Source organism: Parasteatoda tepidariorum, chromosome 6, assembly GCF_982258835.1.
Source record: "Parasteatoda tepidariorum strain Cologne lab strain chromosome 6, Ptep-v5.0, whole genome shotgun sequence".
In the NCBI taxonomy this organism is placed as follows: Eukaryota; Metazoa; Arthropoda; class Arachnida; order Araneae; family Theridiidae; genus Parasteatoda; species Parasteatoda tepidariorum.
The window spans coordinates 67,729,702-67,743,684 of record NC_141760.1 but is presented as its reverse complement, the minus strand read 5'-3'; the positions used below and the strand labels follow the sequence as shown (position 1 = coordinate 67,743,684).

At 28.1% G+C, this 13,983-nt stretch overlaps 1 long non-coding RNA gene across 1 annotated transcript; it reads right to left on the bottom strand.

Moving 5' to 3' along the window:
• Nucleotides 1-7,037: 7,037 nt before the first annotated feature.
• On the bottom strand, nt 7,038-10,111 carry LOC147808092 (uncharacterized). The gene is made up of 2 exons (XR_015434714.1): nt 9,982-10,111; nt 7,038-8,715 (listed from the first exon to the last, which is right to left on the bottom strand). It is a non-coding gene; the product is annotated as an uncharacterized LOC147808092 (long non-coding RNA).
• Between the last annotated feature and the right edge of the window lie 3,872 nt (nt 10,112-13,983).

Genomic DNA, 13,983 nt, shown 5'->3' with positions numbered 1-13,983 from the left:
GCAATCAATTTATAAAGTACCTCAAAAAGTTATAAGCTAGGTTCGTTAAAAACTGTAAAATTGTTAGAGAACTAATTTTAAGACTATTTTATGGGTATACTATAATTATAAAGTTAATTATAAATTTAATAATTAGATTTCAAATATTAGAACCTATATCAAAATCATTTCACCCGATTTTTAAAATGTGCAATGATTTAAATGATGGCACTCTAATGTTTGAACAAATAATTTTAAAACACTAGGGTTTACTTACTTTGTAAACTATTTATAAAATATCTCAAAAATTTATAAGCTGGGTTCGTTAAAAGTTGTAAAATCGTTAGAGTACTCATTCTAAGACTATTTTTCTGAGTATACTATAATTAAAAATTATAAAGTTAAATATAAAATTAATTATTAGATTTCAAATATTTAGATGAAATATTCTTTTAAATGGTTTAAATCCTTATAAAACGAAGAAAGTCTAAATTTTGTACTTTTCTTTTAGTGTAAGCAACGAGATTAGAGCTATTTTTGAGATGTTTAATTTATCTGGAAACGCTTGTTACGGCAGTGAATTTCGTAAACCATTTTTCATGTGAAACGCGTCCTCTGTAGCTCGAAATCACAACTAATTTTTATTGCATTTTCACCTAGTCCATATAATGTATTTCCCTAATTTCATTAACTTCTGGAGATCAGAACAAGCTATGTGCATTTAAATAAGATCAGCCATTGTGATCAACATGTACTATCAAAAACAACGCCTGATGGAAAACGTAAAAAGAAATTTGCAATAAGATTTATTAATTTTTTAAACCCTCAAAAAACATATTTTGAAAAAGTAAAGCAACTTTTAGAAGGAAAAAAATTGAACAAAGAAAAAGTTTGCTTCACTTGAAATACTGGTGATTAAACATCATGTTGTTTAACAATCAATTTGTTTTCTTATACGTTAGAGGGATTTGTAAGAAAACACTCGCGTTTTTTATAAAAGCGGAATTTATAAAATTCAGTATAGCATAAAAACACGTGTTTGCACAAACATTACTTTACTAACATTAAAATGTTATCGCGTAATCAGTTTGGGAAAAAACACTATTCTTTTCTTCTTTTAAGGAAAAACAACTTTGACTAAAATAAGGAATGAAAATTTGACAATGTAATTTTTGCTGTGAAAATATGAAGTAAAAAATATTTCAAATCTTAACGCTGTTAAATGTTATTCGTCATTACATTTATTTATCAGTTACATTTATTTATTGAAAAAAGCATTTTTCTTTATTATTTTTGCATTTGTTTAGTTACAGTTACTACAATTATTTCACAAGACTTTTTTTCAATGACATTATTTATGACAATAATATTTGCTAAATTTTCTATGGATGAAAATTAATTAGTTTTTGATCTATGAGAAAAATCATATAACAGAGAAGGTATTTCTTCTCTGTATAATACATAACTTATACGCAGTTATGTAATGATTTCTTAAAATAAGAATCTTGGTTTATTTCTGGAATAATCACATCCATCTTACAACAGTTTTTCTGGTCTGTAATGAGGAATTTCATTACATATATTTAATAATCCCTTTTCATTACGTCACAGTATATTAAATGTTGACGTTCATTATTTCTTATAAATATAGCAGGAACACGTAACATTCATCAAAGATATCCAGCAGAAAATTCTCTTGGAGTTATTTTATTCCTGTTTTTTTTTTTTAAAAAATATGTCATAAAAACTGAAAATCTAGATATGACTGAAAAATTATATAGCACATCAAACTAATGGATTCTTAAACTTAAGACTCATTTTTGTGGTTACCCCCATTATTTGAATGCCGCTTGCTTTATGCACCTGCGCTGCTGGAGGTACAAAAGAATGTTTAATATTTATGACAAAAAGTTTCTTCTATGATTATCATCACAGAACTATACATTACCAAGTCACAAAAATTTTATACATTAAACAGAATTGAAATATTTTAAATACCAATGAAACATTCGATAAGCTTTCATATGTGACCAAGATGATAGACTTCCAATACAGCATGTATTATTATTTTTTGTCAAAAAGAATGTTGACTATAGAAATATTCGAAGGTTCAAATAGAAAATATTTTCTGGGCTTTTTTAGAGATTAAATATTTAACACAATATAGCAGTATTGAATGACATCAAGAGATAAAAATAGTACAACACAGGATAGGATATATAATGCAAAAATTCCCGAATCAAATTACGGTATAAAGTTCTGACACTTTTGATGCATCATCTATGAAATATAATTCCCTTTAAAATTTCTTTTTACCGTAAAATATTATACTGTAATTTTACGGGAATACCTTCATTTAATTAGAGTGATTCAGAGATTGTAAACCATCCCTAAATTGTTTGAAAATGATTCTTTTAAATTTGAATCTGCAAAACATTTTACTTATCTAGGATCAGAAATAAACTACCAAAATGACATTAATCCAAAAATCAGAAAAAGAATAATTGCAGCCAATCGCTGCTTCTATGGTTTAAGATCATTATTGAAATCTCACTTAATAAAAAGAAAGACGAAAATTTTACTTTATAAGGTATTAATCAAGTCAGTTTTGACTTATGCTTCAGAGACATGGACTTCAACAAAAAAGGAAGAGAAGTTATTAGCAACCTTCGAAAGGAAGGTCCTACGAACCATCTTTGGTGCTAGCCTCGATAACACCAACTAGAGAAAAAGATATAATTTTGAAATATATAAGATCTTTATAGAGATGATATCATTAAATCTATTAAATTAAGTAGAATGAGATGGGCCGGGCATGTAGTGAGAATGAGCCCAGAACGAACAGCATTAAGAGTCTTTAATGCAACCCCATCCAATAAAAGGCCAAGAGGATTGCCCAAAAGAGATGGAAAGACTGTGTGGATGAGGATTTTGCCATCCTAAAAGCATAGAATTGGAAATCAATTGCTGGGAGAGGGGCAGAATGGAAAAAGATTCTGAGGAAGGCCAAGGCTCACAAAGGGTATCGTGCCAATGCTGCTGATGATGACGATTCAGAGATTTTACGACAATTATCTATGTAAAAATTACGATAAAAGAGATTGTTTGTTCTGCAACATGTCCCGTTAAAAGCGTATTTCATTTCCATCTGACACGTATGGGATTACGAATGGAATGGAGTAGTGTTTTGGTTTAATGAAAGTATTTTACCGTAATTTTGCCTGGAATTTTTTACAGTGTATGCGTCTCATTTTAGTTGGGAAATCTGACACATTCAAAAATGCCGACATCATTTTACAATGCTTCTACATTGCAAGAAACTAAACAAATGACATAAGGAATTCGCGAAACACCGGACATACATACAGATAGGGCATTGTGTATTTAACGGAAATGAACAAGCATTTTTATGTGGTATTTTTTATTTCAGTTAACGCCTCTTGCGGGAAATTAAGAAAAAATCTTTATAGTACTAACAGTTGTTTAAAATAATTATATATATTTGTAATAATAGCACTATGAGATAGTTCTCAGAAAAAAGAGACTGCAATCAAGCAAGCTGCTGCTTTATATTTTATCTCCGTATATACTAATTATAGCATTTATTTTCATTGCAGAAGTATCTGACGAATGAAATAAAGCTTAAATGAAAGCTTAATGAGCTAAAATGAAATAAAAGAGAATAAAGAATGAAATAAAGAATGTAAGCTTAAATGAAATAAAAGAGTACAAAATTTTCGTATGCAAAAAGAGATCAAAATATTTTTACTGAGGATATTTTGAAATTTTTTTAACCAATAGAAAACTGTAATAAAAACAATAAACATGATAATTTGTATAGATAAATATGATTTGTCAATTATAGTAACATTTGCCATATTCCGTGGTAAGATTGTTACACTAAACAGGAAGAAGCAGAGTTTAATGGCATTGTATATATCTACTTTAGCCTTTAACGTTTCCCTCCGGAATTATGGTAGAGAGGAATTTTTTTTTATCTCCTTATCAAGGCTCATCATTTTGCGCCTCTTCTGACTAGGCATAAAGAACCATCGTTTCAGAGAAATATTAGACGCTTATGTAAGTTTATTCTGAATAAAATATTTGTGTCCTTTTTCGTAGAAATATTTTACGATTTAAAGGTTTTCTTCTTACAAGTTATTGCCTCAGCTTATAACAATAAATCATATTTGCACTTAAGGCTTTAGTGAAAATATTATAAATAGAATACACCCAATTGGAGATTCTTGGATCTTTTTATGTTGGGCGAATATGAAGAAGATAAACATAAGGTTTCTTTAAATCAATCATTGAACAGCTGACCCAATTTTCAATTTACGAATATTAATGCAATTTTTTTAATTTTGAACCCAACCTAGGAAACAAGAGAGCTCCTGGATCACTAGCCTTCATGGAGGACATTTTGATTGAACTAACCAATATTTGCGTTGCGGAGAGAATAAGACAATGAAAAACTCTCATGGTTTGCCCTATGGCAAGGAAATTCTAACTCGTAATTCATCTACCATTGAAAAATAATATAAAATATTAAATTCTCATTTGAGCTCCAAAACATTTCTTAAAGACCTAAATATTTAATGTCCCAATCAATCCCCATAATCACTTTGCCTGTAGCCACATTTCCATGGTCACACCTAACGTTATTACTAGAAATTTGCTTTAATATCCAATCAATATCATATAGCATTTTTAAAGACTTATCGCAATAAACAAACATTTATTAAATAACATTTCATAGTACTAATTATTGTTAAACATAACTAACAATTCCCGTAAAATAGATTTGCTTTGTGACAGGTAATGTTACTTAGCAATACTAACATCTTCGAAACTCCAATATCTTTTAAAATAGAATAAATAAAATAAAGTTAATTCCGATTTTTTTTGTTCAGTTTCAGGAGTAATATTACCTGAGCAGGAAAACAGCTGTTACTTTTGCTATAATTTATTCTTGTATATTTGAAAAAATAATCATTTGGGTATGTTTATGCTACCTGTGACGAACTGTGTTAAATATCATCTGAAATACATACTTACAGAATTATTATAAATAAGCTTCAATTTAAAAAAAAATTTTTTTTTTCGAAATTTCTCCGTATATTTAGCGGTTTAAATCGTTCTTTTTTACTCAACGGTTTTTCTACGTTTTTCAAAATTGCAATTCTAACTATTTCTTCTTAATAAAAAAAAATTAAGCCGCAGTGGCTCAGGTCACCCAGCGCAAGCCTCTCACAGAAAAGAACCAGGTTCGAATCAAGTTTATGACTGTCCGTTACAAATTTTGCAGACGTAAAATATTCACATCCGGTGCCAGTGAAGATTTATTTCCTAACTTTTTCCGTGAAAATTTGATCCCGTATGAGAAGAAAAAATGTTTGCTGACCCCACTAAAAAGAATCTTAAGAATTTCTTAAAAAAAATTCTTAAGAATATCTTAAGTTATTTGGCCCATTCATTCTTAAGAATTTCTTAAGAATATTTTCTGAAGAAAATCTTAAGAAAATAATCTGAAGAAAATCTTCAAAATATAATCTTAAGATTTTCTTAAGATTTAGGTTTACGTGGGCCAAATAACTTAAGATATTCTTAAGAATATTTTCTGAAGAAAATCTTAAGAAAATAATCTGAAGAAAATCCTCAAAATATAATCTTAAGATTTTCTTAAGATTTAGGTTTACGTGGGCCAAATAACTTAAGATATTCTTAAGAATAGAATCTGAAGGAAATCTTCAGAATAGAATCTGAAGAAAATCTTCAAAATAGAATCTGAAGAAAATTTTCAAAGTATAATCTGAAGATATCTTTAAAATATAGGTTTATGTGAACTAAATAACTTAAGATATTTAACATACGTTTTATTTTAGATTTTCTAGAGAATAAATCATAATCATATTTTAAATATTAAATTGTTTTAAAAAAAATGTTTTTTTCAAAATATGAGCAAAATTGCTTAAGAAATTCTAAAAAGATTTTACAGACATTTTTCTGAGTTTTAACTTATAAGTCTGATAAATTCAAAAATAATGGTCAAATTTATTATATTCTTTAAGAGCTATTTTTATTTAATGAGCCTTCATTTAATCAATATCTATTGCCCAAAATAATTTTTAAATCAACAAATAGGTCTAATATTATTCCAGATAAACATGCATTAACAATGAATAAAATACTTTAACTGATTTATTTAAATAAGTCTTAGTACAAAGGCATGTTATTCAAATTAACTCATGTACTCTTCATTGTAATTTAGTATCTATTATTTAAAAAATAAAAAAGAATTTACTTACCTTCTTCGGTACTAATAAAAATATTGTTCTATATTACATTTTGTAAAAGCAAGATTTATTTGAATCAGTCTGTGGATGATCAATAAAGTGGATGATCAGTTTGTAGAAAATTTAAATTTACTATCCAGCAGGTAAAATATACTTCTAATAATAAATATTAAAACTAAGAAAATTGTTTATCAAAATACAAATTGCAGAATAAGCATGTATATTGTATGTATTTAAAACAGAAACTCAAAAACCACAAATTTTAAGCTTCTATTGTCTGAACCCAATTTTAAGACTATTGTTTATTAAATGACCAAATCTTTCTTTCCCTTTTCACATAAAATATTTTCAAAACAATTACTTATCTTCTTTGATCAGTATAATCTTACCTGCTAATGAATTTAATATTAGATATCTAATTATAATAAGAGGAATTATTTGCATTTTAAGTCATCATGCTAAGAAAGCTAGTTAAATAAACAATTTCTCTGATTAAAAAAGAAATAAATACAAAAGCCATCTAAAAATAAAATAAATAATCATGTATTACTTACTGTAAGCAATAAATACATCAATCAATGAAGAAAATTGAAGGTTACTAATGCATTTTTGATAAACTGACTTATTACGACCCTTCAACTTGCAAAGTTCGAAAAAGGAAGAAAATTTAATTTTTTTCTTTTTCTCTTTAAATCTTATGTTACTTTGGTGTGCCCCACAGGGGTGTTATTTATGCCACCTAGTGTCTGAACGAAAGCATAGTTATATCGATAAGAACTGTTTATTTGACGGCTTAGCATGCTTATTGTCATACATAACCAACTTATTGTAATATAAAATCACTCCGAAACTTATTGTCATTTCAATGGGGGGATCCATTGCGTTTGGTATAGAATTCTGGCAACAAAAAGTTTCAATATCAAAGAAAGAAAAAAAAATGTCAGAATAATCTTAAAGTATTTAAATTATTATACACACAAATGATATACTGATTTATACGATTTTTTTTATCGATACCTAACATGTGCTAAGCATTTGTTGTCTAACCATATACGATCAAACTGTAACTTTGGCAAAAAATTGTTATTTGGGGGAAAGTATTGGGTAAAGCTGTTTTTAAATGAAAAGCAAGATGCAGATTATTTTGGCAGAAAATATATTTTTTCATGGCAATAACATATGCACTAACTTAATAACACAGAATACAGTGTCGATTCAGGTTTATCTTTATATTACTGCACTAATCTAATACATTGCCAAAAATAAACCTCAACCTATGTCTATTTCCTCGCGAACACGATAAAACATCTATATTTTACAATCTCTCCCCCATTTATTGCACATTTACTCCTCCCCAACAGCAAAATGACTCGAAATTTGTATTTTCATAAAATAATTCATAATAAATTTGTATTATGCTTAAAAGTTTCCTATGGAAAAAATTAATCATAAAAAATTTCTAAAATTTTCTTTTGGCTATGAATTTTAAAATCTGGCAAATAATTTGAAATCCTTAGCATTGGCTATATATATATAGTAATATCACAATTAAAGGTCAGTAAAGAAAAAGTGCAGGTAAACAAAGAAAACACAACACTGGAAGCAAAATTATAATGGTAATCATACTTAATACAACATCGAGTAATTAACCAGTAAGAATAGCCTAAACCAAATTTACAAAAATTATAGTTTAAAATAAAACCAAATTAAATAAAGTTAGCACTATAGTGAGAAAATTAAATAAAACATCGTAGTAAAAGGTATATATGCAGGAAAATTTGCTATACAGAGTGAAACGACTTTAAGTCCATTTTTTTTTTGACGAGATGGTTTAATGAAGGCACTTGTTAAAAAAAGTCCACGCTTCACACAGAACTTTTATTAAAACACTATCCTAATTTTGAATAAAACCAAATGACACTTTTTTCTTCTCTTCTTTTTTTTAGTTTTCACACACAATCACAATATTTCGGAGCAATAGCAACGGACATCTAAAGTTGGTATTTGGAAGAAGAAATGCTTTAGTTAAAAAACTTTCCGGGGGAGGTACATGGGCAAAGCATTTGCATAAGAGGCCTGACCAAATCCTTCCTGCAGCATCCACATTCTTTATATAGTCTTTCGCTCAAACAATGGTGGAGAAGATTTCTCTATAGGGGAGAGTAAAAGCGAGTCTAGGAAGTAAACAGCAAAATCCTAAATGATCTGCTTTGTTTCCAGGAGTGTCACAATGGCACAGGGAATAGAGGATTTGCCTTTCAATTGATGAAGTTAGTTCAAATGCATTTCCATTCCATTCACACTGACCACAGTGCTGAAGTAACATAGCCTCAGTGATCATGAGTTTGAGTCCCCGAGACACCAGACTAACTGCAGCTGGTTTGAGTGGTTTTCCTCTCCTGGTAAATCAAATGCGAGTCTACTGATACATTCAGCTCGGCTAGAAAATTTAAAACAGAACTTATCAATGCAAGAGTATTTTATTTGAATAAGTTGTTAAAAGTTTTCATTCCAATGTACACAAATACATTCATGAAGATTTTATTACATTAAAAATAGGTTTAGCAAAGTAAATATTAAATTTAATATTATTGATAATTTAATATTAATGAGCTAATTTAACACGTTGAATGCCATAGCAATCATCGATCAATGACTGGCGCAGAGTTTGTATCGCCACAGGGGTCACTGATGAATGGCGAAGTCTAGATAATTAGAAACAGATAATTCGAACAAAATTTTAATGCTCTTATTTTTTTTATATTATTATCATTAAAATGGTTTGAAGAAATTAATGCAATACATACTGAAAAAATTATTTTGGCTAGTAAAATTAGCCATCTAAAATTAGTGTGGCATTCAACGTGTTAAAGAAACAAAAAAAAAGTGTAAATCCAGTTAAGCTTAAATACATAAGAAAGTGTAAGGATTGTTTTTAACACACAACAAAGTTCTAGTAAACAAAGAAAATTCAAATGTAAATAGAAAAGTAATTATTTATAAAAATAACTACTTATAAAAATAATTATTATTTATAAAAATATTTAGTAATTGAAAAAATATGTTTACGTTTATTTGAACACAGCCAAGACAAAGTAACAAAAAAAAAAAAAACTATAAATCATTTAGTTATACTAATAATATAAATTTAGATTACACAAACATTAAATTGCCTTTCAAAGAGAAAAAAAAAAGTCACTGTATAAAGTTTATACACACATCTTTACCATACAATCAATATATTTTCTTTCAAAATATTGTTATCAAAATTGCTTTGCTTCATATTTATTGGCTACAGTTCAGGAAAAGCATTAGTTATAGATTAATAAAAGTTTTTTGATAATGTTATGCTACGTAACACAGGTAAGGTAGCAATAACAATAAAATAAATAGAGGATTCTCAAAAATTATTATCACTGACGCTGAATACAAAAATTTCAGAAAAAATTTCAACACTACAAAAGAAATATAGCCCGTTTTAAAAACATTCTTCTTAATATTGTAATGATTAAAACATGAATGATACAACTACAACAGAAATTTAAGTACATCATAAGTAGGCTTAGCTTCCTCACTTAAAGCATTTTTAATACGATTAGTAGCAGTAATAATTCCTTAATAAATGGAAATATATTAATAAGAAAGACGCTATCGTCAATTATAAATGAATAGAAAAATAAGATAAAAGCATAAGTTTTAAACTTACCAAATTCAAGCATTTCATCAAAGCATTTAAGCGAATTCTTCACACACGCTGCATTATCATGTTATCGAAAGTAAACAACCTCCTCAGTCGGTGGCGGGGGGATGAGGGGAGAGAGAACGGAAGCGTGGCTGAGTCAGCGAACAAAAAAGTATTATTCAGATGGCTTTTTCTTCGATTAAAGACTTGTAGATTTTCAGTAAATGAATTAAACTGTACGCTTAAAACATTTGTGAATGAAAACGTTTCATACAGCTTTAATGAGTAAAGATATAGCACATGTAATTTAAAACGAAATTAATGAACACAAATTTTAAAAATTCGCAAAATTAAACTTGTTTTGTTAATGTGAATGCTAACACAACTTAGGCATCAATTAATGAAAAAATAAAACTAATAATGTAATTATGCGATCTTTTTCTTAATCAGGTATATCAAATTAATATAAACTTAAAATTCGAATCTGGGAGAGTGAAATGGTTATATACATTCAACTCGGCAAAATTTCCAATTATTCAAATTTTAATAACGTGAGAGTTTTTGATTAATAAAAATTGTTCTGATTGGTGTATTGAATTCCCTAGATAGAAGTTGATGTTTCATAAAAGCAGTAAAATAAAACATTTTCTTTTCTATCTCAAATTAATATTTTGTATGTTTCATGAAAAAACGAAAAAAAAAAAAAAAGCTGAAAACCTTTTAAATATATACTTTAATTATAGAATTATTGAACTTCTCACAGATTTAAACGGAAACTAAGATCTGATCATTTTCGAAAATATCACAAGACAAATTTTGTGTGTACTGAAAAAATTTTTAAGAAATCTTTGTTCAAACTTAATTCACCTTAAAGATATTCAAAATGTCTTAAAAAATTCTTAAGATATTCTAAAAATCTTAAGATGTTTTAAGGTAACATTAACTCAGGAAACTTTCTCAAGATTTTCTTAAGACAAACTTAATTCACCCTAAAGTTATTCAAAATGTCTATAAAATGTCTGAAAAAATTCTTAAGATATTTTAAAGAAACTTAAGATGCTTTAAGGTAATTTTTAACTCAGGAATCTGTCTTAAGATTTTCTTAAGAATTTTTGAAGACAAACTTAATCCACCTTAAAGATATTCAAAATGTCTGTAAAATGTCTGCAAAAATTCTTAAGATATTTTGGAGATAGAGTTAAATCTTAAGAAATTCTTCAGATTTCTGAAGAATTTCTTAAGAAAATGACATTTTCTTAAGAAAATCTTAAGATTATTTTTAGTGGGGGAGACAGCCGATTTATTTCCATTTGTAATTTTTTTGTAAAAATCTGTTTTGTTACGGTACGAGGGTTGCTATTTATATTTCCGGCCTAATAATGAAAAAACAAATATGTAGGATCGAAATTGGTTTTATCGTTTTTCAAAATATTCTCCATGATGATCAATACACTTTTGCATGCGTTTGAACCAATTTTCAAAGCACTTTTTCCAGTCCGATTGAGGTAACTCCAAAACATGCGTTTTGGAGTTAACCGCTTCTTCGGGGGTCGAAAATCGTTGTTCACGTAATTTATTTTTGATATGTGGGAATAAGAAGAAGTCATTGGGTGCCAAATCAGGGCTGTACGGCGGATGACCCATCAGTTCGAATTTTTGCTCCGTCAGAAATGCCTTTGTTTGAGTCGATGTGTGAGAGCTCGCATTGTCATGATGAAGAATGATTCGCCTGTTCTTCTGCTTTTTTCGAATTTATCCGATGACTTCTGGCAAACAAATGGTCGTGTACCATTCAGAATTGACCGTCCTGCGTTGCTCTAACGCCACTGTTGCCACATGACCGTTAATGCCGAAGAAACAGGCAATCATTTGTTTCGATGTGCTTCTTCCTCGAACAACTTTTGTCGGTTTTGCCTCGTCTTGGAAAACCCATACATTTGATTGCTGTTTTGTTTCCGGCTCATATGCATAGATCCATGATTCGTCACCTGTGTAGATGTTATACACAGCCTTTGATGTACCTTGAGCGTATTTTTCCAACATTTCCTTGCACCAATCGACACGAGCCTTTTTTTTGAGCGCTTGTCAGATTATGCGGGATTCAACGAGAACAAATTTTTTTTACGCTCAAATGATCATGCAATATTTTATTGATGCTAATCATACTAATGTCCAAAGACGCCTCTATCTCACGGTATGTCACATGACGATCTTGCTTTATCACTTCACGCACAACATCGATCTTTTCTGGCACAACAACGGATTTTGGGCGACCTGCACGGGATTCGTCCTGGATCGAACATCGACTACGATTAAATTCGTTATACCAATTTTTTACATTTCTGTAGGATGGCGCTTTATCGCTGAATAAAGTATTAAGTTCATCGAAGCACTCTTGTCTTGACAATCCACGTCGAAAGTTGTGGAAAATAATGGCACGAAAATGTTCACGATTCAATATAAATATAAATAGCAACCCTCGTATTAAGAAGGCCGTCAAAAGAATTTTTAATAGAAATCAGATGATGAATTAGGTGTGTTAAAATAACCGTATATAAAGCTGTTACTTTAGGGTGCAGAAGAAATTTGTTTTTAATTTATTTATCCATTAAGAATAAAATATTATTTATCACATTAAAAAGAAGGTATGCATATGTATTTTATACAATATGCTCCAGTTCAAATAAAATATCAAAACAGCGTCCAAAAAAAAAAAACACTTCATAGTATACCACTTATACATGAAATAATACGTGCGATAAAATGTGTTTAGAAATAAAATAGAAGGATTACTTGTTACTTACCCTAGAGGGCCTGAATTGAAGATCATTATTCTAGGCTAAGTTACACATAACAATGATTCGATTCCTGATCGGTTTTTTGCTCAAGTATAGATTAATAACAGCACTGTAAATAAAAATTAAAAACCAAATGGTAGTTAAATTTATATTTTCTTTGTTTGTAATTGGAAATGTTTTCCAAGCAAAATTGTAACAATAATTGACTTAAGGTTAAATCAAAAAATTAAATAAGCGACTTGATGATGATTTACAAAAGTAAAACATGGGATGAAACAATAAATTTGCAAACAATGCTCCTTTTAATTAAAATACTTTAATATTTTCATTTAAAATGCTTTCCATACATGCATTGTTCGCACAAAGAATGTATTCAACTAAATGGAAACAGTTCGAAAACTTATAAATATAAATATTTAAATAGCTGAATAATCATATTTCGAAAAATAGCGTCATTTACGTTTCAAGTAACTATTTATAAATTTTAAATAAAAATAGACAATTGTATGTTACATTAGTATATTATATTATTTATCTAGTATTTTTTGGCAAACGAGATGATTTCAATAGAATTATTTAAAATGAAAGGATGAAATGTTTTCATTTTAATGCTTAAAAACTAATAAAAAATTATTACATACATTAAAATATATCCATTAAATTTTGTTTTATTTAAAAGAATCTGAGACGCAAATAAATCTTGAAATCTTAGATCTTATTTATGCTTTAAAATAATATGCAATTAATTATCGTTCAAATGATAATTTTTTTCTTATTTTTAGAGGAAAACAAAATCATATTTCTTTTGCTCTCTACAATGGAATTCAAATAATTGTAAAACTGTTAAATATTCTATCTCACTAATCATATTTTTTCATTTTTTTCAACTGAAAAACAATGTATTTTAAAATATGATAAAATGTAGAAAAAAAAATTATCTTTTAAATTTAACAAGTCTGTGATTTCCTATAAATAAATTAATCGAATATATTCATAAAGCTAAGAAACCATTTTTACAACCTCAGATTCATTATTTTTTAAAAAAAATAAAAAAAAGTACGTTTAGTTCAATTTAACTTTTAGTTTTTAACTAATACTAAAAATATTGAATGTGAATATTTTAATCCGGAACTAAACATAAAATATTTAGATTAAAAAATAATAGATTAATTATAATTAATGATTAAAAATGTCGCAAATTACTTAAGAATACTTTTTGATTAGTCAA